The following is a 25,513-nucleotide window of genomic DNA, read 5'->3' as shown; positions in this document are numbered from 1 at the left end:
TGTTGCAAACTTTGGGGAAGCGGAAGGGTCATCGAAGGCTGTTGTGTGTGCTTTGTATCTGCACCAATATGTCTATGTTTAAAAAAAAAATATGTCAGTATAAACTGAATGGGCCTAATTCTACTCTTAGTTAAATGAACACATTTTCTTTAAGAAATGCCTGTAAATAACTAAACTGCCTTCATTGGGAATAAAACGGGGAAGAATCATCAGCCCCTATTTGCCTACATCTAAGGCTATCTAATTTTATTTGGAAAATACAGTAGAATCTCAGAGTTACAAATACCACAGTTACGAACTGACTAGTCAACCACACGCCTCATTTGGAACCAGAAGTTTGCAGAAGGCAGAGACCAAAAAAAAAAAAAAAAAAAGGGCAAATACAGTAGAGTACTGTGTTAAACATACACTACTAAACAAATCAAGGGAAAGTTTAAAAATATTGACAAGGTAAGGAAACTGTTTCTGTGCTTGTTTCATTTAAATTAAGATGGTTAAAAGCAACATTTTTCTTCTGCATAGTAAAGTTTCAAAACTGTACTAAGTCAGTGTTCAGTTGTAAACTTTTGAAAGAACAACCATAACATTTTGTTCAGAATTACAAACAACCTCCATTCCTGAGTAGGGTTGCCAACCCTCCAGGATTGTCCTAGAGTCTCCAGGAAATAAAGATTAATGTTTAATGAAAGATTATGTCATGTGATGGAACCTCCAGGAATATATTCAACCAAAACTGGTAACCCTGTTACTGAGAGACATATTGGAGCATGAGCTTTCGAGGGTGAATACCTACTTTGTTGGATGCATGTAGTGGAAATTTCCAGGGGCAGCATCTGATGAAGTGGGTATTCACCCATGAAAGCTCATGCTCCAATACGTCTGTTAGTCTATAAGGTGTCACAGGACTCTTTACTGCTTTTACAGATCCAGACTAACATGGCTACCCCAATACCTATTACTGAGGTGTTTGTATCTCTTAGCTTCTACTGAGCCTATAGTGCTTTTCCCATGTATAGATATTTTTGAATGGCTCTGAGAAATTCCCCACTTCAGCAGTAACCAGGACATGTCTGGGTCTGACCTTCTTTTTTTGTTTGTTTCTTTGATATATAAATTCCGTTTCAGAATAGCGATAAGGCACTCCAGGCCAAGAAGTTCTAATGTGGTTAAAAGTAACTCAGCCTTAACATATAATCATCAGTCTTGTCTTGGACATCATATACATGATATATGTAGAGAAAAATAGTGCTAACAGTATCTGTGCCTAAGATTGGCATCATAATGTCCACACTAGATATTTTGTATACGAGCACATACGTATATTCATGTCTATGTGGACAGAACCATGTTTAGCAATTTTTGCCAATCCTGTGAAATATTTTGCCACCAAAAAACAAACAAACCCTTTAGTGACTCTTCCTATGCTCACACCATACTCTGCATTAATGTGAATGATCAAAACAATCTGATTTTGAATGCGTAAATAGAGGTGCCATGTATCCCTGAATACCCTGGAATCCCCCATGTCCCTGTTGGTTTTACAGGAAGCAGGCTTTTGTGCTCTTTTTTTGTAAATTCCAGCAGACTGGCCACCTGAAGGGATCACTGGGCACTGAGCTGAGCAAACTGACAGCTGGCTGGCAGGCTAGTGAGCACATGTGCACCTTATGGCCTACTCACAGATTTGTCACATAATGGTAGCATACCGGCTCCCTTGAAGCTTCCTGGTGAGCATCACAGTAGACAGCATCTCATGCTTCAGAAAAAAGTGCTAGAATCTCCCATAATGAACAGTTATAGAATAACCTGCCCATAGGGGAAGTTTCTGCTCAACAGCTATCAGTTAGAGATTGGCTTCTGCCCTGAAATCATGAGAGTGTACAGTCCTTACATGTATACTGCATTGTAATGCAATTGTGGGCGTTCTGTTTATCCATATGAATGTCTGTAATTATTTTTGTATTTCTTATTCTATTATTTAACATGTTTATTACCACAGTGCATAAGGGCTAACAGCATTTGAGGCCCCATTGTGCTCAGCACTGAGCAAACACAGAGAAGCAGACAGTTTCTGCCCTGAAGATCTTGCCATCTAAATAGCTAAGACATAGGGCAGGAGAAGGGGTAGAACACATAAGCAGAGTGACCTATGTGATGGCAGCAAATGTCATGTTAGTTCCATGATTTTTTGGAGAGGGCAAGGGTGATATTTACTTATAGAAAGGGGTCAACTAAATAGAAAAGGGAATGGTGGATAAGGGGGGCAGAGAAAGGGAGAAGAGGGTAAGAGGAGTAGGTGTGGAATGAAACTTAGGTGAAGAGACTGTGAGGAAGGAGGACTAGGAGGGAAAGTGGGAGAGTTGGAGCAAATAGTCAGTCAGCATGGAGCAGACTTTTCCATTTTTTACTCTTAGTAAATTCTTGGCCTTTCTTATACCTTGTGACAATGAGTTCCCAATCTTTTCAGCTTCTCTTTGGGTGGACGTGTCTTCAGTCCTCTAATCATTATTATCATCTGTCTCTAAACCTCTTTTATTTCTGCTGTATCCTTTCTGAGATTGGGTGACAAAGTATCCCAGGTGATGCCAGAACATTGAGTTATATAATGGCATTACAATATTCCCACAACTATTTTCATCCTCTTCCTTATAAATCCTAATATTGTTTTATTTTTCAATTGCCACTGCACATGGAGCAATTTTTATTGTGCTGTCCATAACGTTAAAATAGAGCAAGCCCTGGAAAAGGCTTGAATGTCAAAAGTAAGATCCAGTAGAAAACATAGCTGTACCTTGTGGTAGCCTAGAAAGATTGCATAAAATGGTGGTGTCTGGGATGAGAACAAAGTATAGCGTGTCCTGTGGCTTCTGGACCATCTGCAAGTGACTTGCAACAGACGTGAGGATGCCAAACAAAAGCACAATTGTGATATAGTGAAAGTATGAATCAGTAATTGGTCCACCCTTCCTGGAAAAAAACAGGCGAAGTTTGAGAATATTCCTAGGGTGGCACTATGATACTTGAATGATATGAATTGCAGGCATTAATTCAAGACTAACAATCACATTAAAATGTCTAGACCATTTTTCTTTCAGTCCAGAGTGGCAGATTTTTTATCTATACCTGTTTACAATATACTGATCAAGAAGAGCAGCATCAATAAGAAGGTGTCTTGTTTTCATGTAGTGCAATTGCATGTTGAGTTTTGCTGGAGGTAATTGAGTTTCACCCCCATTATTTCCTTCCCTCCTCCCCCTAGTCAAAAATGCAGAGGCTGTCCTGGTGTTTTTGAACTACAGTGTAAATGATCACCTTCAGTGGTAAGATGATAAAGCATACTTTCTGCCTTCTTACTTACCCCAAAGGGAGCAAACACATGTTGAAAAGGAAATGACTGAATAGAAAGCCCTGAAGTACCACTGAACTAATAGGCTCTGCTTCCATTTTATATTCTACAACTCAAAGAAATGCTGTTTCCCAAGAGAAGATTTGGTGATGAAGTAGACTTACAGTCCAAACAAAGGGCTAGGTTTTCAAAGTTATGTTTATGTTAGATTATGCAGAAAGGGCATTTACATGTTAGAAAGTAACCACTGCTAAGAGGGAAGATGAGTATGTGGTTAAAGAACAGCACTGGGGCAGGACATCTGGTTTGAATACTGGCTCTGTCATTGACTTGCTGTGTAATCTTGGGCAAGGCATTTCACCTTTGTGCTTGTTTCCCCATTTGCAAAAGCAGGGTAATAGCTGAGGAGTAACTAATTAATGCTGCTTCACTACTTTGTGAACTTTGGATTGCAGGTGATAGAGAAGGGAAAAGTGTGTTGTTATTAAAAAACAGTATCTGCCTTTTTATGTATTTATGCTTATTCTCTGTGTTTACTGCAACTCTAAGTACATTCCAAAAATTTGTAAAATACACATTTTAATAACTAAACACATTCTCAAGCAAAACAACACATCTAGACCTTTAAGAAGGAAGGAAAAATCTAATACTGTCCGTACCTATTTCCAGTCCAAGCATCACTGTCCAGCCCAGCTTCCCCAATATCCTCTGTCACTCCAATTTCACCTTCTGTAATTCACCTTCCTCGGTGCACACTAGGAAATATTTGGGGAGACAGGTGGCTCTAAGAGCATGTCTAGAAGTTTACTGCATCTGGGCTATGGGGGACCTGGACCAAGGAGGGAAGCGAGTTCTCTACCCTTGCCTACCTCTTCTCAGTTTTGATATGGGGCTGTCTAACTTGGTTGCTCACATTCTGGCCTTTAAGGAACACAGTTACTGTTATCTACAGACATATTAACTTATTCCACTTGTCCAGTCTTCATCACACTTGCTTCCTGTAATCTATTGATGATTTAGGCATAGAGCTTTGATCCACATTCATGCAGCCATAAAACCCAAGCTGAGACAGAAAATGCTTGGAGAATACAACTACCATATGCTAATAGGCCTGATCTAGGCCCTGATTCAGCAAGGTACTTAAGCACATACCTTACTTTAAGCATGAGTAGTCCCGTCAAAATCAATGGCACGTGCTTGCTCAGATAATTCCATACAGTGCTGAGAGCTCTTCAGTGGGCCTGTTTATAACAGCTTTTATCTGAGGATGTCAAAGCACTTCAGAAAGATGTGTAGGTCTTATTACCACCATTTTATAGATGGAAAAGTGAAATCCACAGAGATGGAGTGACTTATGCAAGGCCACACAGTGACTCAGTGGCATGGCTAAAAATAGAACGCAAGTATCCTGGCTCTTAATCTTCTACTCTGAGTACTAAAAGCCTGTATCCCTTATTTCAGTGCAAAAGAGAGGTTCAAGAACCAGAGAACCCAATACCTCTCAGAATCCTTGGCTAGTAGTGAGAAGTTAGAGAGATGGACAAATAATGAACAAGGTTCCTGGCCCTCTCCTCAGACTTTTCAAGTGTTAATATCAGTTGGTAAAGTTTAGGTTACTAGGAAGGTACAATTCATTAAACCCTACCAGGAAACAAACTCTTAATAACCATCATCAAGAAATAAAACAGGAGTGGGCACAGTTCACTGTAGATCATTAATTTTATGCAGACTGTTTTCCTAGGGGAAAGCCACAGTGTCTGAAATACACATGCAGGTGCCTGGAACATCATATACATGCAATTGCTCTGTAAAAGACAATCCCCTAGTTCTAGGACTGGCACAAAATTTATAAAAATTGTGGCGAGGGAGTTGAAAAGACTACAAAACCATTGGAAGAAGTTTAAATAAGAAAGAAGATTGAGTTGAAAAGTCTGAGACTGCTAGAGGGGTGGGGAGTAAAAGATCAGGAGATGTTTGTAAAAAAGAGAGTGGGTGAGATGAAGGTTTGATCACAGAACAATCTTGATGGAGAGTAATATTGTGAGGAGAGTCCTCTAGTCAAATGCAACAGAAGCCACTGATATACAAACATCCTTCTCCTACTCCTGCACCTGTGGAATGGGACACAAATCCTGGCCCTTCAGTTCCCATGTCCTCTGCATATTGAGCTAGAGGAGATCTCCCTTAGCTGTAAACTGTAGTAGGACCTTTAATCTCTCACTGGTCCCGCAACTAGTGGGCTATGTCACTCGTTCATTCATGTGAACAACTCCAGTTCAAGCAGCAAATAGTCCTGTGGCACCTTATAGACTAACAGACGTATTGGAGCATGAGCTTTCGTGAGTGAATACCCACTTCGTCGGATGCATGTCACTATAACTGTATCACAGCTGTCCTGCCTATTTCAAACACTGCTCAGATAACTGCAGAATGAATTCACCTCTACAAGCATGTCTACGCTGCAAGTGAGGTACGATTTAGCATGGGTAGGCAGCTAGCACTGGTAACTATAATGGTATAGATGGAGCAGCATGGGATTCAGCTAGCAATCTGAGCACATACCCAGGGCCTCTGGCAGGCTTGTACTTGGGCTGCTAGCCGTGCAGAAGCCTGTGCCCCCATGGCTTCACTGCTGTTGTTACCCATGTTAGATTAAAGCTAATGACCATTCTCCTACCTGGGCTGTTGTCAATCCTCTGTTTGCACAGACAATGTCCCTAAAGCAGCAGTGTGTACAAAATGACCCAGGGAGACACTTTGGCCTGGCATGTAAAGGAGGTTTAAATGGAAACAGCAGTGAGCAACACTAGTGGAAGCAAAGGAACTGTTCAGTTAGTTTTATTAACAAAATACTGCAAAAACTGAACTGAGAAACTTGCAAAAATTTCAAGAACTTTTCTAGATTGCCTCCTCTCTGTGACAGAATGGGAACTACTGTCAGGTGAGTCTCCAGTTTTGACAGCCCTTTAAGATGATATGTGAAAAGTACATAGACTTTAGCCTGTGATACAGTGTCCTTTTATGAAGTGATTTGCCCCTACCATGCTGCTTTAGTATGGTTGTTTTTTCACCACACCTGTTCACATAGTCTCACTTGTCCCTGATCTGATGTGATTGCACAGAAATGCAAAGAGGAATAGAAAGCATGTGGGACAAAATAGGTATTACCAACGGGGCCAAATTACCCTAAAGACCATGGCAGCTTGTCAGCCCTTAAGAGAAGATACTCGCCACGAGATGGAGGAAAAGGGAATTAGCTTCATGAGCTGCTGTGATGTCAGGGAGATACTGTATGGCAGACTTACCTTTGATTTTAGTGTTGGCAGTAGGAAAGCTTCTAATGGACCTAGTATTTGTTGTATATACATAAATGATAGGTGGTGGTGAAATGAAGTGCAAAGAAATTGCTTCAGCCCTTTTCTGTTAGTGCCCTAAACCTCTAGACTCTGATGGCCTTAATTTTGGCCTAACTTGCACACACTCTGACTTTAGTGGAGGAGAATTTAGCCCAGGTAACTGGAGTTTTGGTTATTTTCTTCTTCATGTTTGCCCAGTTTATTTTGTATAATGCATCTTTTCTGCAACCTTATTTTCTGCTGTTTTATGCCCGAATCTTTGAATCCCACCACCCATGCCACTGGTCTTGGCATTTTCCTTCCTCCTCTAAGGAAGGCAGCAAAGAAGGAGGATGGGTTTTACTTAAGAGGAAGAGTAAGGTGCTGGTTCCCGGGGGAATAAAGTGTTCCCAAGGGGCCTCGTTGGGAGGAAATATTGTTCTGTTGTGGTGTGATGAAAAAATATTGGCCGGGAGGCTTTGTGCTAGTCATTCCAGTCCTAATTCCAGCTCCTACTGCTTCCCACCTGCAGAATTTCTACTCCTGGTACTGTCTGTAATACCATAGGAAAACCCCATCCAAATTCTTGATCAGAACTTTGGAACAAATGAAGGAGACTCCACCACAAAAATCCTGTTTTATATAACACCCTGCCTGCTGTATGTTGGGGCAGGACTGTCTTATGCGTGAAGTCTGATTAGATAATGATAATAGTTCTTTCTGGCCTTAAAATCTATTAATCTAGTCACTTCTTCATAGACCCGTAATGTGGATGTTTTCAATGGAGCTGATAGCTAGTTACTTTAATGCAAACTATTAGTGCATTCATTCAAGAACCTCAGTAAACAGAGGATCAGTCTCCTTTCCCTCCCCCTTCCACAGGACCTCTACTTCTTGAGGCTTTGACTCCGACCTCATGTGCTCCAAAAGTACTTCTCCACATGGCTTTTTTCTTGGCACTTTCCTTACCTCCCCTGCTTCTGAGGCCTCCCCAACCTTATTGCTGTTTTTCAATCTCCCAGCTCCCTGCCAGCAGAGAAGTTTCACAGTACGCGCCCACAGCACTCACTGTTAATTTTTCTTTTTGATGTTAACCTAGTGTTGGTATATTGCTCCTTTTCAAATGTTTTAAAAAAATTGAAGGCATCCCTTGGAAAGGCTCAGTAAAAATCCCAAAAGGAGCAGCCGTCATCCATATTGCTACATTTTAAATTCCAGCCCTGTGTTTTCTAAGCATGCATGTCTGTTTGCCTCAGCTTTCCATCCCCTCCATTTTTTTTTCACATTTAGAAATCTTTCGTTCCTGATGAGTTTTCATTCCTCCTAATTAAGCTTTTTAAATAAAAAATAAAAGTTAAAAGCAACTCCCACCTAGAATTAGCACTAAGTGAGCTGCTGCCAGCAGGTAGTTCCCATCTAGTATAAATGGCTCTGTACTTCTGCAGCACTAAACAGTGCAGTTCACACTTGTGAATTGCAGCGGCTGGTGATGACAAACACATGACTTCTGATAAGTGGGTGAAGGTGACAGAGCTATGTTGGTGTCTCAGACCTATGAGTTACTGAAATCAAGTAATGCCTCACTTTTGAATTACAGTGCCATCATGCCCATGAAGTACTGTAGGGAGGAAGTGTTGTCTAATTGTTAGAGACTGGAACTGGCAATAAAGCACATGGATCCTCTTCTTGGCTCTGCTCTAGACTGTGTGTGACCTTGGGCAAACCAGTTAGTGTCTTTGGGCCTCAGTTTCTCCATCTGTGAAAGGGGATAACAAGAAATCCCTATTTCACAGGGCTGTTGGGAGACTTCATTAAGTGTGAAGCACTCTGTTGTTCTTAGATTTGCAGGTTGTACCTTTTATCTGGGAATTTCAAAGTACTTCATAAACAATTGATGAAGTGTCACAGTACCAATGTGAGATGAAGAAATGTTATCATCCCCTGTACAGATGGTGAAATGGATGTGCAGAGATATTATGTGAATACTTTTTATTTTAGCAGTTAGTACACAGGGCAAAGCAAAGTATTATAACAGGGATAGGCAGCACTATGGGAATTTGGACGTGGTTTTTAGTACCTTTTGACTAAATCCTAAAATTCAAGAGGGTCAAGAAGCTTAAATAAATGGTTCTTTCTTACCTATCTGTGCTTTAGATCATTGTTGTGACAGATATTAATTTATTTAGAGCTTTTTAAAAGAGCTCAGCATCCAACAGCACCCATTGTATCCCACTGTGGCACTTACAGTCAAACATGGTGAGTTGTTTTTGAAAATCTGAAGGTGTCTAGAGCACTTTACAAAATCTGGCCCTTAATGCTTGCATCTTTACCAGCGGTACTGTCACTAATAACCTGCCCTGGCTGGAGGCTTGGCCTAGTTTGTGGAGATGAAGAAATGGCAGGCAGCTGGGAGAGGCTAGGAGAATCAATAAAGGCAAAGAACTCTGGCTATCATAGGGGAAACCTGAAAAGATCAATTCCTTCATTCTGAGCATATTATCGCATTCCAGCCAGAGGTGTTGAAAAATCGGCCAGCTCAGACTAGAACATAAGAATAGCTAGACTGGTTCAGACCAAAGGCCCATCTAGCCCAGTATTCTGTCTTCCTACAGGGGTCAGTGCTAGAAGTTTCAGAGAGAATGAACAGAAGAAGGCAATCTTTGAGTTATCGATTCCCTGTCACCTAGTCCCAGCTTTTGGGAGATGGAGATTTAGGGAAGCCTGGAGCATGGGATTGTGTCCCTGGCCATCTTGTCTAATAGACATTGATGGACCTATCTTTCATGAACTTTTTTGAACTCTGTTATACTTTTGACCTTCACAATATCCTATGGCAACAAATTCCACAGGTTAACTGTATGTTGTATAAAAAAGTTCTTGTTTATGTTTGTTTTTAACTCTGATGACTATTAATTTCATTGGGTGACCTGTTGTTCTTGTGAAGGGGTAAATAACACTTCCCTATTCACTTTCTCCTCACCATTCATGTTTTTATAGACCTTTATCATATCCCCTCTTAGTTGTATCTTTTCTAAGCTGAACAGTCCCTGTCTTTGCACAGTGTCCAGATGGGTATGTCTGTAAATAATTAATAGTAAAATGGAGTAGAACAGGAAAGAAAGATTTAGTACTTAAATGTCAATTGGGTACCAGAAACCAAGAACTTGGGGAGGAGGGGCTATGTGGGAAGGGAGCTGGCCATCCCCTTACCCTGACATCAGACTGGTGTCTGACTATAACCCCTTTGAGTCTAAGGACCAGTAAGAACACTGCATTGATGAGGGCTTCAGTTGTCTTTTTATAGGTATCTGTTTTCTTAGGGCACTCCTATCGATATAGTCTTATTTCTAGAATTCAGGAAACCCAGGCTCCCAGTTCAGTTAGGTATTTAAGCGCATACCTAATTTGAAGCATGCAAATGGATTTAAATGCAACTAGTTGTGTGTTTAAAGTTTGGCATATGCTTAAGTATCTCCCTGAAAGGATCACTAATCAAATTCTCTAGTAAGGGGCTAGTAGGGCAGGTAGTAAAAATACTATCACATTCCTCAGGTTCATGCCCTTGCACCTTGCTGAAACATTGCTTGCAGAAAAAATGTTCTGCAAATTTCTTACTTACTTACCTGAGATGCTTATGTTTTGTGAAAATGTTATCGTGGTTTCCCAGACATTCAAAAATGGGGGAAATTATTTTGCTTAAAAGTGAATTAAAATGTTGCAAAACTTTTGTAAAAGTCTGAGCAATTTCAAATTTGCGATAAGAATTCTGAATATTGTTGTAGATATTTTGCACAGCTTTAACTAAGAACCTCTTCACGTACATTATTCTTTTTATCTGTTTTTAAATAATATTCAAAAACTTGCAAGGCGGTATCCAATCCTGTGAATGGGAGTATACTATGGTCATAGTAGGAAACCGGCATGGAATGGCAAACTGTGGTTGTGAGATGAGAGGAAGATACTGGGTTAAATTCTGCCCTCATTTACATCTCTGGACAGTCAATGTGGTTGCCCAGGGCATAAGTCAAGATAAAATTTGGTTCACTGTGTTGAATTACAAGGCTCATATCCTATTATAATTAATTTTGGATTAGATATAGTGTATACAGCAGCCTGGTACTGTCGTCTGATGTACCAAATAAAGTGATTAAATGGAAGGATAAATTCTCTTTGCTTTCACATCAAAAATAATATTGTCACCTTTCATATGGAGATCTCTAAGTGCTCTGTAAACCATAATGTATTACAACATCTCTTAATGCTTCTGTGTTATGGATAATTATCTCCAGTTTACAGGTGGAGAAAATGGGGCACAGAGAAATGAAATGACTTGCTTAATGCCACACAGCAAGTCAATGGCAGATGTAGGAATAGTATCCATAAGCCCTGACCCCTAGTCCTGTGCTTTAAGCAGAAGATCAATAGCATCAGTAGTGTGCACATCAATTCAGGCTGATTTCAGCTTGTGCAGACTATGCTTCTCCTCCACTGGCCCAGTGCTCTTAACACCATCATTGTTGCAAGATACAATCTTCCAATCATTGATTCTGTACATAAACACTGGCTCCCTAGGCAGCTCTGCCTTTTTAATTCTGTGGCAGTTTATAGTCTGAACACATAGCAAATAATATCTTTTAAACGGTGTTTAACTCCTGTTATTGGCAGACTGTAATTATATAGATCTCTATATACCAATATACATTGAATATTTAACTGTAATATGTATGGGAATCCCTTCCCCCTGGAGATTTCTTTACTCATGCATATTGATATAGGTACAGTATCTAAGTGCCTTTGCAATTAAATCAGGTATATTATGGAAGAAGAAAGAAAGAGAGACTTCAGCTGAGGTGAAATGAAAATACTTGGAGGAGAGCAAAGTGAGGAGAGAGGACCTGTGTGGCAGGTGTATATTGGCACAAAATATTAATATTTGATTTCTGCAGTATCTTTAAGGTGAGCTTTTCTAAAGCTCTCAACACTGGCCTAATTTTGCTCCCATGGAAATAAATGGGAGTTTTGCCATTGATTTCAGTGGGATAAGAGTTAGGCCAATGCTGAGGACTTCTGAAAATCCCATCCTTAAATAGGATAAGGTTGGCCCATATGAGAACTAAATAAACCCACCTCATCCCCTGCATTTTTTTTTTAGAGGCACAGATAAGTAGAGGGCTATGGCCTACTTCACATACAGAAAGAGCTGTGGCATCCCACCTCATTTTCTTGATTTCCAAATTACTGCCTACTCAGTTAACTCTGCTGAGCTATAGGAAGCCATTCATCGGTACAGCCAAAAGGCTAGGCCTGTGGTCATATTAACTCCATGAAGTTGTCAAATCTCTGAGCCAAGGACTTTTCTACTTGAGCTTGTCCGTGAAGCACCATACACGAGTATCATGCAGTATAAATAACAGGAAATTATTAACTATATAAGGTTCTTCATGTGGGGGAAACACTGTGTAGTATTTAGAGCTGCAGAATGACAGCGTGGATTGTAGGGTTAATTTCCCAGCTCTTCCACTGATTTATAGTGCAAAGTTTTGTCATCAGGCCAAACCCTAGGCTCAGTTTATATAGCAGCATTAGCCCAAGGCTGGCATGTAATCTGATTTAGCACCAGGAAGGTCCTAAAGATGGTTTAGTCTATGTATAAAAACGATGGAAGGGATTCATCTCTGCTGTGTGCACAGGGCTACCCATGAAAGTCAGGACCTAATGCAAATGAGCTCTCTCCTCCGCCGAGTAGCCCTACATCAATCCTGGTTCTGTTTCTTCCCCACATTCTGGCTGCAAAGGCTGCTTCAGCCCTTGATAGCAATAAAAGACCCTGTGCATCTTCTGGGGGAGGAAGGCAGAAATGATTTGTGGTCACTCAGTGTTGTTTTGGTTTTGAAGGGCCATGGGAAGAGGTCAGCAAGGGGAGATCTACTGGCTAATCATAGGGTTGTGGGGGTGGTAATGAGTTTCTTGGATCTGATCACCCCCTGTTATGCCTCTTAGCCTGACAGCTCTGTTCTGGATTTGTCCGTCGAAAAATCTGTCTATGTACTGTGCATCCCAGTCAGTCTCCCTGGTTTTTCCTATGGAAAGCTCTGCAACTCAGACATTCCACCAGGGGCCTAGCTGCTGTGCATGGCTAGGAAGAGTCTTGTTCCTATGAAATGGGGTTGGGTTGGATGCATAGAGGCTACTCAGCCACTTGGGAGTAAGAGGGAACTCTGGTTACTTTACGATTCTCGTTGCACTTTGTGGCTGTGGAGCCTCAGTGAGACTTGCCCTAGTGGGCCCTACTTCATGGAAGTGGGGAACAGGATTTGATCCTTTTTCTAATAATTCTGGTAGTGTGAATTCACAATCTGTTCTCTCACAATGTGGTCAAGTTGAAGTCTGGATCCAGTAACAACTGGGAATCAATAGCAGCCTTAGGACAGAGAACATATGGTTATTAAATGCTGTATGCTCACTGGAACTATCTGGAGATTTTATATTCTGTATATCCCCAAAGTGTAAATCATGAGGGAGGGTGCAGCATGAATGCCGTGCTTATTCTCAATATTATTGGCATGGTGATGAAGGCATTCAAAGGTTGCATTAAGACTGGGATAACATCAAAGAAAACGTCTTTGTGTTCTCTTTTCCGGACTAATTAATGCAGAATGAGACACCAGATTATTTGAAAAAAGAACTTTAGAGTGTGAACTCAAGGCAGTTTATCTTAGAAAAAGTAAAAGAGTTAATCTGAAAAACTTCCCATGTTGACAAGCCCCCGCTTCCATTTCCTCTACACTTCTTCTCAAACTTACTGGCCAGGTCACATGGCTAGTTTGGGATTTTTACTTCACTAGCTCACTTGCTTGGCTCACAGGTCCATAGCAAATTACTTGGCTAGCATTTGTATCCACTGCCATTGCACTCGGCCTGGCCTGGCAATGAGAGGGGGATGTTACTTTTTCCACCAAGCCTCTCACTGTGTTTTGAAATAAAAAGTTGAAACAGAGTCCCCACTGAGATTTTAACAAGCTGAGTGGTGGTAACCATAGGAATTTGGGAAGCAAGACCTCTTCAGGCGGAAGGAGTCTTGGGAGACAATCTCAGTCCATCCCCTCCTTTGATTTAGCACTTGCATGCCAAAATATTCTTCACATCCTAAAAACGTATGTCTAATCCTTTTTTTCTTAGCTTTCTGTTGTATTTTTCAGTGACTATGCACTGTATGACAACATCCTGTCCAGCGTGCAAACATTACTGCCAAGTACAATCCAAAGCTCCACCAAGCCATTCCCACAGTCCAGACAGAGCTGTCTCCTCCCTCAAAACACACTAAAGCAGTCATTATGTCAAATTCTACTCAATCGGAACTCTGGGATGCTTTCACTATATGAAATAATCCCAGTGAATAACTAGAGGAGTTCTCAAATCAGAGTCAGGATAAAATATATGTGTATCCGATATGCACAAAAGAAAAATGCCAAGAATATACGGTTGAAGCCAGTTGTCAATGACAGCTCTCTTTTCACACATTAATTGTTTAATTAGTTAATATATGTACTGATGCAGTATGGTCTTATAGTTTGAGTATGGACTGTATTACTGACTTGCTGCCTGGCTTTTGGCGAAGTTATTGAACCTCTTTTATTTTCAATCTGTAAACTAACGATGCCAATACCTGTATCACAGGGAGGTTGTGAAGATCATTGCTATATAAGTGGACCAAATCACATTAATTTCAATTGGAGATTTGCATGAATGAGATTTTGGCCTGTCATTATTAATATTATGCATGACTTTTTCTGTGGATTCCACCGCTTCTCCCTCCCAGGGAAAATACACGGGTCTGGGAATAAAGCAAAATTTCAAACCTGGAGTCATCCAACCCCAGAGGAGCATAGTAATTCTGTGTTACTAACCACAAAGTAATCATCTCAATAAAAATGTCCTTTGGTGTTTGTGGCAACATTGGTTATTGGTGTTACCTGCCCTCTCAAGCCAATAGGGAGAGTGTGATATATCTCTATTGCTAAGAAAAATCTGCCCTATGAAAGAAACTGTCTCTCAATCTTATACCACATATTCCATCCCCTTGTCAGTTTACATTATAAATAAATAACAAAGCAATTTGACGTGTGCCCATTGATTAAAAATAGAAGTTGTCAGAGTGAGAGGAGAAAGACAAAAATATGAATTATTAATGATAATATTAAACAATGCAAAAAAGATGCCTAAGACGCAGGAAAGTCCCTAAAAAGTCACCTGATGAAGGGGAAAGAAAGGACAACAAAAAAAGCCCTTTTATCCAACTCCTCTGTGGCCCTTTCTTTCTTGACTTGGGTCAAAGAAGTTTATAGTGGTAGTGTGAGGGGAAGAATGCTTATGTAGGCACCAGAATAAAGAGTCATTCTGTCATTCTGTCTATCTGATCTAGTTTACCTAATCTATGACCTTTCTAATGTGCCCTTCCCACAGCATCTAGGCATTGCACAGGATGAAATGGACCCAATTTGAAGTACATCAGATCCCATCATGCTCTGATTGTTGTCAATGCCTGCTTTATTTATGGCCTTTGTTTTACATTTTTGTGTGCGTTCAGTGCAAATGAGAGTTTTATTATTGTTATTACTACTGTGGGGCCAAGGAGCCCAAATCATGGACCAGGACCCCATGGGGCTTGGTGCTATACAAACACCGGACAAAAAGACAGTCACTGCCTCAAAGAGCTTACAACCTGAGTATAAGACAGTTGAGAAACTAATCAACGGCACTGGTAATAGACAGGCACAGTGGTGGAAGACACTGGACAAACACTGCCACATTTGCTAATTTCAAGTTCTGTGCACACATAGAAAAGAAGTGGCGCTTTCCCCTTCAAAGCGCTGCTTCTCTCCGGTTGCTGGCTGCGTGGCCGCCTCTGCGCCTCCTGAGTCCTCCAGCCCATGCTCGCAGGGCTGCATTCTGAAAGGGGCTTTAGAGCTGCAGACCAGGGCCCCGGGGCCCCCTTAGCCCAGGGCCCTGCAGCCCCTAAAGACCCTGCGTTCCGAGTGGCCCTGCGGGCTGGAGGGGGCAGCTCCAAGAATCGCGGCCATTTGGGCAGTACCGCGCTACGCAGAGCCACCTGCACACTCCCTGCACCAAACAAGAGCTGCCCCAAGTACGTGCTCTGCACCTCCTGCCTTCCCCAGCCCTGAGCGCCCTCCCACACCCTAACTCCCTCCCAGACCCTGCACCCGCACCCTGAGCGCCCTACCGCACCCTAACTTGCTCCCAGACCCTGCATCCCCAGCCCTGAGCCCCAGGGGTAAGCCAGGGTCACCTCCCCACCACAGTACAGTACTGTACAGTATATAATGCCTTTTGTCTGCTCCTAAAAAATTTGCTTGGAACCTAACCCCCTGCATTTACATTAACTCTTATGGGAAAATTGGATTCGTTTAACATCGTTTCACTTAAAATTGCATTTTTTCAGGAACATAACTGCAGCGTTAAGTGAGCAGTTACTGTACATTATCAGTCAAGCTTAGCCAGGGACTAAGTGGATACCCCTGTTGAGTTTAATGGAAATAACATACATCAAAGGCTGAATTTGGCTTTGCTTGAGATATTGGACTTTCCTAAATATTCATTAATGTAACCGAATTCCCTTCAGTATTTTAACCTAGTGCACCTGACCCTCAGCATTTTGATTAGCAGTGATTTGTGCTTTGAATGTCCAAATCTCCTAAGCTATCTGACTGATTTGGTAATGGTACATACTCTATATATTTGCTTAACAAAAACACCCAACAAGATGGAACACAGTGAACACACACTTTCAAGAGAATGGCTCCCTACCAAGAGAAATTTTGAGAGACTCTACAGGAATGGAATGAATGAAAAGGACACAGAATTCTGTCCGTACATATAAGCAGAACTGTAAACAAAAGTCAAATAGAGCTATGCAGAGAGATGCCAGCAGAATATCCCATTCTCTTCTTCCTTTGCAATCAAGACTTGAAGACAATCAATTCATAACTCTTTGTATTCTGCTGGCACTGCAAATGACCTTAGGTCAACATCTCATATACCTCTAAAAGAAGCACATGCTAACCATTAACAACATTGCCGTCTGAAAGGGAAACTCTTAGAGGAAGAATAGGCTTGAAAATTCAGGAAGGACGCTGAAGGTAACTTCAGATAGGGGGCTTTAAAAATACAGAAGAAGCCACAATAATACTACTCCAATAGCACTTTTCATCAAAGGAAATCAAAGCACTTTAAGTCAGGCTTGCTACATCCATATGCAGTATTACAGGTCAGTAAATGGATGCATATTTATTTTAAATGATTTGCCTGAGGTCATGGAGCAAGTAAGTAGCAAAGCTGGGAATAGACTCCAGGAGTTCTGACTTAGTTTCCTGCTGAGCTCCTAGTCACACTGTCTCTTGAAGAGTTGCACGGCTCTGAAGGCAAGAAAAATGCTGGAAAACATGGTAGTTTTTCATTGCACAAGGAGACTCCTTTTTCAATTAATTTGTGGTTATAATATGTCTGTACTCCACTGACCAATGTCCCCAAGGTTGCTTCCAGTCCAAACCCATGTCTCCTCTGTGAGTGCACATTGCACTACTAAGCCTTTCAGTGCTGTAAACCAAATGTCTTGTATTTAATGTACAGATGGGGGGAAATATATCCACTTAAAAAGCAGCTCTACCAATGAAGCACAGAAAGCATGGATAAAATACAAGGAAATCTATGGAGCCATCAGAATCTATGCTGCAGCCTGAGTTGTGAGTCTGGGAGTTAATATTCATTTTTCACTTGGGGGATACTCAGAAGCTTATTTTCTGTAATATTTATACAGGAATATTGTGAGTCCCTGAGTTTGTTGATTAGGCATAGTTTGCCAGTGCAGGGAGGTATTTTTCTTTTACATGCAGAGTAAATCTTATAAAGATAAATGCCATTTTTGATGCTGTATTTATTACAAGATTGGTTCATAATTCTCCCCAGCTCATTCAAAGAGGAGGTGAATAGATCTGCAGCTGTTTTATTTAGCAGGACCAAAGACCTAGGTCTGGTTTGGTTAGGCTGCAAAATAGATACATAGAAGTCTCACTTTCTCAAACTGGAAGCCTTCAATTGAGTGATAATCCTCTGCTACAGTATAGAAGAGATCTTGATATACACAGATATCTTAATAAAAAAGTTCATATCCATTGAGCTGTTCATTGAAAATGTTCCCTAATGAACTGGGATGGATAAGCCATATACTAATGGAAAGCTAGCTCATAGTGTGTAGATGCCCACAATTGCTTTGTTTTTTCAAGTCAGTCAGCTGGTGACCATCTGGCACATCCAATAGATCATGGGACTTTCTTACTAGCTGCAGCTAGTTTATTTTGCACAGATCGCCTGGGCATGAGTGTTCATAGCCAAGACATGGATGGTGCATAGTGGGGTTTAGGAAGCAGAGTTTTCTGTTGATTTCTTCATACCGCTTTCTTGTTTTGCCAGAAACAGATGGAATTTGATTTTCTTGCAATTGCTATGGACCGAGAATAACAACTCTGAAATCGATGAGGATGTGGAAAGGTACAACTACAAAAACACGCAGGCACTAACAATCTGGACACTGAGAGCATAAAAATGTAACTTAACATGCAGAATTACCATGACTGGTGCATAATTTATTGTCTACACTCGAATCATATGATAGTTTATGAGACTATGCTCTCCTAGTAGCCATTAGAGGTACCTTTTAGCTATCCATTAAAATTATATAGAATGATCTATTTACAGGCAAAGGCTCAGATCCTCAGTCGGTATAAATTGACTCAGCTTCACTGAAGTTCTGCACTGATTTACATGAGCTGAGGATCTGGCCCAGGATCTTTACCTACAAGTGTCAGGTCTCCTAGTGGTATGTATTACTTGTGTGGTGGGCAATTAAAAGTAACTAGGAATGCATGAAACATTTCTTTCCATTTTCTTCATTGATGGTCTTCTGGACCCTTTTGCTTATCTTGATAATAACCAGACAAAATCTGAAGTCCTTTACAAATTTTCTTCTCAATCCTTATTCACTCAAAGCTCCCATTGACTTCATTAGGTATTTTACCCAAGCAAGGAACAAGTAAAAAGTTAGTAAAGTATTACAGGGTTTGGTGCATTCAGCTGAAGGAGAGATGAAGGGGCAGATTGCTTCAATCTCAAAATCTGAAGAGCTTTTGAATATTGCAAATCCTGTTGTGACCTTTTCCTAAAGCATTCTGTACATACCTTCAGTGGAAACATTTTGTTTTGTCAGCAATCAAAGCTGAAAGATTTAATTTCAAGATACCTCACCTGGAATCAAGCTTGAAAGAACAGAGGATAATTTCTCCCCCTCCTCTGCCCCTCTAATTTAGTAATCTTGTGTGCTGGACAGTCATACTGTTTCCTTATAAACACCACGTGGGACAGAGATATTGTAAATCCTTCCTGATGTTGATGCAGTGGGAATGAGGCACTGCATTATGCTAGCAAAGCCTGTTTTTTGTTTTGAAATCTGTATTTCTTACATGTTAATAGATTAGATAAAGACAGGTTACCTTGACTATTTATAACCATGCTCAGTGTTAACTGGATTGTGGAAAGCCATTGATGCTTTTGTAAAACACAAAAACAGTTTTAAAATTGAAGAATGGACTTGTGGTTAAAGCCCGGTCTGGGAATCAGAAGCATTCCCAGATTTGCCAGGTGTTGCTATGTGACCCTGGTGCATGTCACCACTCTGTGCCTCAGTTTCTCTATCTCATAAATTGGGTTGTTAATGCAGGGGTATTGATTTATTAATGCGTGTAAACTGCTCTGGTTTGGATAAAAGGCACCACAGACATAAAGTATTATTAATTGATGTTATATTTGACACACTTAACATAATATATTAAATCTCTTTTGAGGGTATATATGTTACAGAAAGTGCAGGTGACTCAAGTGGAAATAATTATGGATATGTCTTTAATTGGGAAGAACAGATTCTTAATCAGTGCATCACAGTCACAGCCCCCAGGATGTCTTCCTGTAGACTTATGACTTAACTTAGTTCATCTGACTAACATATGGGCTAAGAACTAAGAGCATCTTCTGAGTTTGGGGAACATATGCAATTACTTTTGGCATAGGTGTCTGGGTGTTCTCTTCTTCTCTTTCATGGTCTTGTCCAAGCATTCATCTGTGACTTAAATTTCAAAAAGCAAAATCATTCTGAAAGGCATGTTGGTAGGTTTTTTTCTTCTAAGTGGTAGGTGGAATGGAAAGGAGTATGGTGGTTCCTAAGTATCTTTGATCACTTAGATTTTCAGCTATTCCCAATAAATGTAATACTCATGCTAGTCTTATTACATTGAAGTTTATGGGAGTTTTGCCACTGAGTTCATCAGGATTTGGAATTTTAGAGCCCCGTTCTACAAGGTATAGAGTATTGCTATGAAGGGTTTAGCATGCATAGTGAAGTCACTGCCTGCTTAGGGTGCTCAACACATCCACAGAGCTGCTCAGAGTCATGTGGCATTGGGCCCTTAATGTGTAATCTCAGTGCTTGTATATGTTGTGTAAACCTATGACTCTGTCCTAGACAGAGAGGATGTGTGTGCATTGTTTACAGTGTTGCCAACTGTCACAATTTTATTGTGAGTATTGCAATTTCTGTTGTTTTTCTTAAAGCCTCAGCTCTTGGAGTTAGGTGATTAGGTGAGAATTTCAGCTTTCTTTTAAAAAAAAAAAAAAGTTGTGGAGGAAACCTTGAATGTGTGACCCCAAGGTAACCTAAAGGCTCAGAAACTAGAAGGCAGGAAAAAAGAACCCAACACCGATTTTGTTTTAATCTAATGATTTTTAGTCAGTCTCAGGATTTTGGTGGCCTGATTCATTCAACACTTAGAGTTGGCTATGTTGCACTTACATTATATTTTCATTTTGGCCCTGGGGTGGATTAGTGATCTGAGCACCAGGTTTGCAGTCCTTTGCCATTTCAGCAAATGAAGTTCAAATCTCCACAGCAGCAACTTAGTCCTTTATCCTTTTGAGGTATATAAATTAACTGCCTGGTAGTATATTAGATGTTTGTATTTCAGCTGAGGTCCTAAAACTGTGGCCCTCACTGCTTTTGTGGGTGAAATTTACCTCTCTGCGGAGCGCTAGTAAAGCAGTGGGACTTTGTTAGGCATTGTGCTGGCTCTCTGAACCAGCATGAATGTTACCCTATGTGAATATCGGAGGGACACAGATTAAAAATGTGCTTTTTCTGTGTATCTATCGACATGCATATGCACATATAGATAAATAATTGATCTTTGTTACTAAGGACTGGCTGAGCAAAGTGAGGTCTAACAGGCAACTTGATGGCATTTCTCTATTTGTCTGTCTGTTTGCTAGAGGTTTAGCTCAATGTCCTTGGGAAAAATTTCCTCCTTCTTTCCCCACTTCAGTGCAGCATGTTTTGTACAATTTGTCTGTCTAGCTGGCTCCAGAGGTGGCTTCACCGGGGTTGTGGGCTGATGGAATATTTCCTTGCATTTCATTAGAAATGTGATTGAGAATCTTTATATACATAACATTAGGTCTTTAAAGTGAGATTTTGTTCACATACTATGGTTAGAGGTGGATTAGGGGAGCTGGGGACTTAAACTTTTGTCTGTAACCGTATTCAGGGCCTTGAACTGGTCTATGTTTTGTCAGCAGGGCTATCAGAAACTTTTCAAACTAACTCCATATAGTTTTCACAATACTATGATGAGAAAGGGCTATCTAAGAGCAGACTGTAAAATAGAATAAAAAATAACCACTGGACCCAGGCTTTTTGCTTCAGCTGTTCTTTTCCTGTCTTCTCTTGGGCTCTATTTCTTCATTTTTGTCTCCAATTCTTCATGTCATTTCACGGCAACAAGCATGCACATTAATTCTTAGTGAATATTGATGAACTAAAAGCCAAGCTTTATGCCCTAGTTCCAGAGACTCACTGACCACTTTGTCTGATCTGAGGAAACAGTTAATCTCTGTGGGCATGTAAACTTTAGCTAAAAATGCTGTCTGATGTAGGGTGTAATAGGCTTTTGCTTGCTAGATGATTCAGGAAGAAACCTTTTGATCTTCAATCTTGTGAGAATCTGAGGTGAAATCCTGGCCCCAATTTCATCCCTGGTGGTCCTGTCTAGCTAAAAACTTTCACTGCTAGCCATCTCTCCCACCAAGAGCAAAAGCTATGTTCAATGTATGAATCCAGGTCCAAACATTGCAGTTGATTCTTTTCTTTATAATGACTCAACTGTTACATCCAAACACCCCTGAACATTTGGGCATTCACAAGCCAGATTCATCTGATAAACACCTGGATTTTAGAGCTTGGATCCATCCCTAGTTCAGATTTTTTTTAAATTGATCGATAGTCCTGCTAATAGTGAGTTTGGGAAGTGAGAGTAACCACTGGAACAACTTACCAGGGGATGTGGTGGTTTTTCTGTCACTTGAACTCTGAATTGAGATTGGATGTCTTTCTAAAAGCTATGCCCTAGTTCAACCACAAGTTAGTGGGCTCCATGCAAGTATCACTGAGTGAATTCTTATGCCCTGTGTTATGCAGGAGGTCAAACTAGGTGATAATAAAGATCCATTCTGGCTTTAACATATGTGAATCTTTTTACAGCTGTCTATTAATTCTTTTTTCTATAGAATCAATTTTAAAAATAGCTACAAAAAAGTTTCACAACTACAATAACTTGTTTGCCTGATCATTTGTTTAGTTTATTATTATTTTAGTTTATAAATTATTTGTATTGCAATAGCATCTGGAATCCCCAGACAAGATCAGGGTCCCACTGCAGTAAGTGGTATGCAAATACTGAGTAGGAGCCCATCCCTGCCCTAAAGAGTTTACGGTTTAAATAAATAAGGCAGACAGTGATAGAAACTGTATAAACAAAAATGTCAAAGGATGTGTCTGAGATTTTGAGTTGGTCAAATTACAGAGATGGGGCCAAGCAATGAAGTTCTAATCCAGATTCAGAAACCAATTCCTCACACTCAGAACCCCAGGGGTTTGATTTGTGCTCATTTCTAACATAAAATGAAACCATTTCAATCCTAACTGCATACACACTGCTTGCCCTATCTTCACCCTGCCATTTTGAGTCTTCATACTCGTATAAGTTAGATATAGAGCTGATTGGAAAAAAATTCCCTGTGAAAAGTTTTGATTTTTTTATTGGAAACACACACCTGCACACATTCCATGAATATTCAGATGAAAACTTCTTGGTGGTTGTTTGAAAACTTCTGAATTTTCAACTGAGAATTTCCTGACCGAAATGATACAATTTTCAAGGAAAATAGACACTTCTGGGGAAAAAACCCCCAATTTTCTGTTGAAAAATACAGTTTTGAACAGCCCTAGTTGGGAAACAAATGAAAAAAGGTTGGTCCTTGATTCACATCTTTTGTGTTTGGTATGGCTTGAAAAATACACCCAACATCTGCAAACCCAAGGCAACATCTGCAAACCCAAGGACTGAACCCACTAGCCAAGATGAAGATACCTGGTTTTGTTTCTTATCACTTGCTGTTTCTTTGCTTTAAGAGTGTTGTTGGTCTCCCCCGCCTCCATCCTTTTCCTTGTGGATCTGTAGGGGGTTTCCCCCTGGGATCCACTTCAGAGAGGTTTAGCAATTTGATCCACAAGCATGGGGTTCGCTGTGTGCCTGCTGTCTACTGAAGGATGTGTTGCTGAGTGTAGGTAATGTTATTGGTTGTATTAATATAAAATCTGCCTCTTGAATGAGCAGATCTGTAGTGATTTTCCTGCCCAAGAGTAGTTTGTGAATCGTTCAGCACAGGAAGGACTCGGTCAAGGTGGCTTTTGTTCAAGTTTTATTCTTGTTTACACCTGCTACTACAGTACAAATGTCCCCCCTTCTTTCACAATGAGACACCAGTATGTGATCTCTCCCATTAGGGGAAGGTAGTTCCTGCTGTTAGGATGATTCCATTCGTCTGCAAGAACCCAAATGTGGGGCATGTTATGTCATTCTGGTGCCAGGTTTATGCGGCTCTGAATACCCCTGAACAGCCCTTGAACTTGGTTTTAAAGTACCACATAGATGAGGCAGATTTTACTGTATTTGCTACCTTGAAAAATATGAAATGTTTTCTTTGTGGTGACCCTGATTCTGCATATGCACTACTGGCTTGGGGGCCCCTGATAAGAATGTGGGACCACTGTATAGTGGGGAGCAGGGGTGTTGGGACATCCAAGGGGCCAGCAGGAGACAGAGCCTGCATCTGCACTGCCAGATTCTGTCTCCTCCCACCACTGCCATACATGGTCTGCCATTGTCCAGGGAAAAGCACCCAACACAGCAGGTTGTTTTTATGGTACTCTGTGGTGTGCTGGCAATGGAGGAGCTGCACCAAGAGTTATCCCATCTGACTGGTGAGGAACAGCGGTGTCTGGACACCCCGCTGTTGCTGCAAGAGCTCTCTGTTTCAGTCCACCAGTTCTCTGCAGAGAACGCTTGGTGCCCTAGGTATTGATGTTCTGCTATATGAAATTTACTAGTATTTCTGTCATATTATCAGTCCTTACTCTTTTTCTGCTGGTGCTGGAGCAAATCCAGGAGAAAGAACTGCCCCTCAGTTGCTGCAGGACAGTGATCACCCTGTTGCACAAAAAGAGGACTTCTGTGACTTACAGAACTGGAGACCTATTTCCCTTCTCTTATCTGATTATCAGATTTTATCCGGAACCTAGCCAATTGACTGAAGGACTGTCTGGGCTCTTTACACACCCTGGCCAAATATATTGTATTCCTAATGGCTGTATTTTGGGTTATTTGTTTTTAATTTGTGATGTTTTTACTGTTAGCAAACTTTGTAATCTGATGTGGGGCTTGTTTCAATGGACCAGAGGAAGGCCTTTGATAGAGTTAACCATAGTTATCTTTTAAAAACATTAGAAGCTTTGAGGATTGAGCCAGTGTTCTCTTCATATATTTCTTTACTGTACTATAACATTTGTATTGTCCTAAAAATAAATGCAGCTCTTAGCCACTGCTTCCCAATTTGCAGAGGCATTCGTCAGAGGTATCCTCTGTCTGGGATGCTGCGTGCTTTGAGTTTGGAGCCATTCCTGCACCACCTCCCCCGCGAAGCTGTCTTACTGGCCTTTCTGTGCTATGGTGCCGGATGCTTCTCTGGTTCATCCGTCTGCCTGTGCTGATGATATCTCCGTTTTTTATCACATCTGACAGTGACGTGCAGGCACTTTGTGCTTGTTTACAAGTGTATGAACAGGCATCTTCTGCCCACACTAATTGGGCTAAGAGCAATTCAATTTTACTGGGCTCCTGGCAGTGCAGCCCTTTGTTGTCTCAACAATTGCCATGGGGCAACTCTCGGATTAAGGTATTGAGGGTCTTTTTCAGATCAACAGTAACAATATATGTTAAGGAACTGAGAAGGGGCTGAGGAGACAGTTCGGAGCGCTTGCAGAAATACTACCACCTCCTTCTTGGACTTTCTTATGCGGGGGTGGGTTTTGATTGCCAGCAGCCTTGTGACCTCCATGTGTGGCACCAGCTAGTGTGTCTGGACCCTTCCTGGGCTTTTAGGACTGGATTCAGAGGCATATTTACCATTTCTTTTGGAATCGTTACCACTGGTTGTGCCCTCCTTTGCTGTTCCTGCCATTAGATGAAAGGGGTCAGGGGCTCACTGATTTAGTCAGGATTGCAGCCAGTACTTAATTTGTAATTTGTTCCAGGGCTTGCCTGGGATGAGCCCCGGCACCTCTAGGCTTGGCAATTCATAGCCCCGGCACCTCTTGGCC

The 25,513-nt window shown here is 41.0% G+C and overlaps 1 protein-coding gene across 12 annotated transcripts in view; it reads left to right on the top strand.

Moving 5' to 3' along the window:
- ZBTB20 (zinc finger and BTB domain containing 20) overlaps positions 1–25,513 on the top strand; it is a 626,502-nt gene that overhangs the window by 242,948 nt on the left and 358,041 nt on the right. Inside the window, exons 1-3 of one of the 12 annotated variants that reach the window (XM_030533299.1) lie at positions 11,421–11,587; positions 17,329–17,441; positions 18,169–18,246. The exons of the other annotated variants lie outside the window; for them this stretch is intronic. The gene's annotated coding sequence lies outside the window, so the exon portion shown is untranslated. Of the gene's footprint in view, positions 1–11,420; positions 11,588–17,328; positions 17,442–18,168; positions 18,247–25,513 lie in introns of those variants that run through there. 12 annotated transcript variants of the gene reach the window in all.

This window comes from Gopherus evgoodei, chromosome 1 (assembly GCF_007399415.2).
Source record: "Gopherus evgoodei ecotype Sinaloan lineage chromosome 1, rGopEvg1_v1.p, whole genome shotgun sequence".
NCBI lineage: Eukaryota > Metazoa > Chordata > Testudines > Testudinidae > Gopherus > Gopherus evgoodei.
The sequence above is the reverse complement of the archived record's forward strand: the minus strand, read 5'-3'. Positions and strand labels throughout refer to the sequence as shown.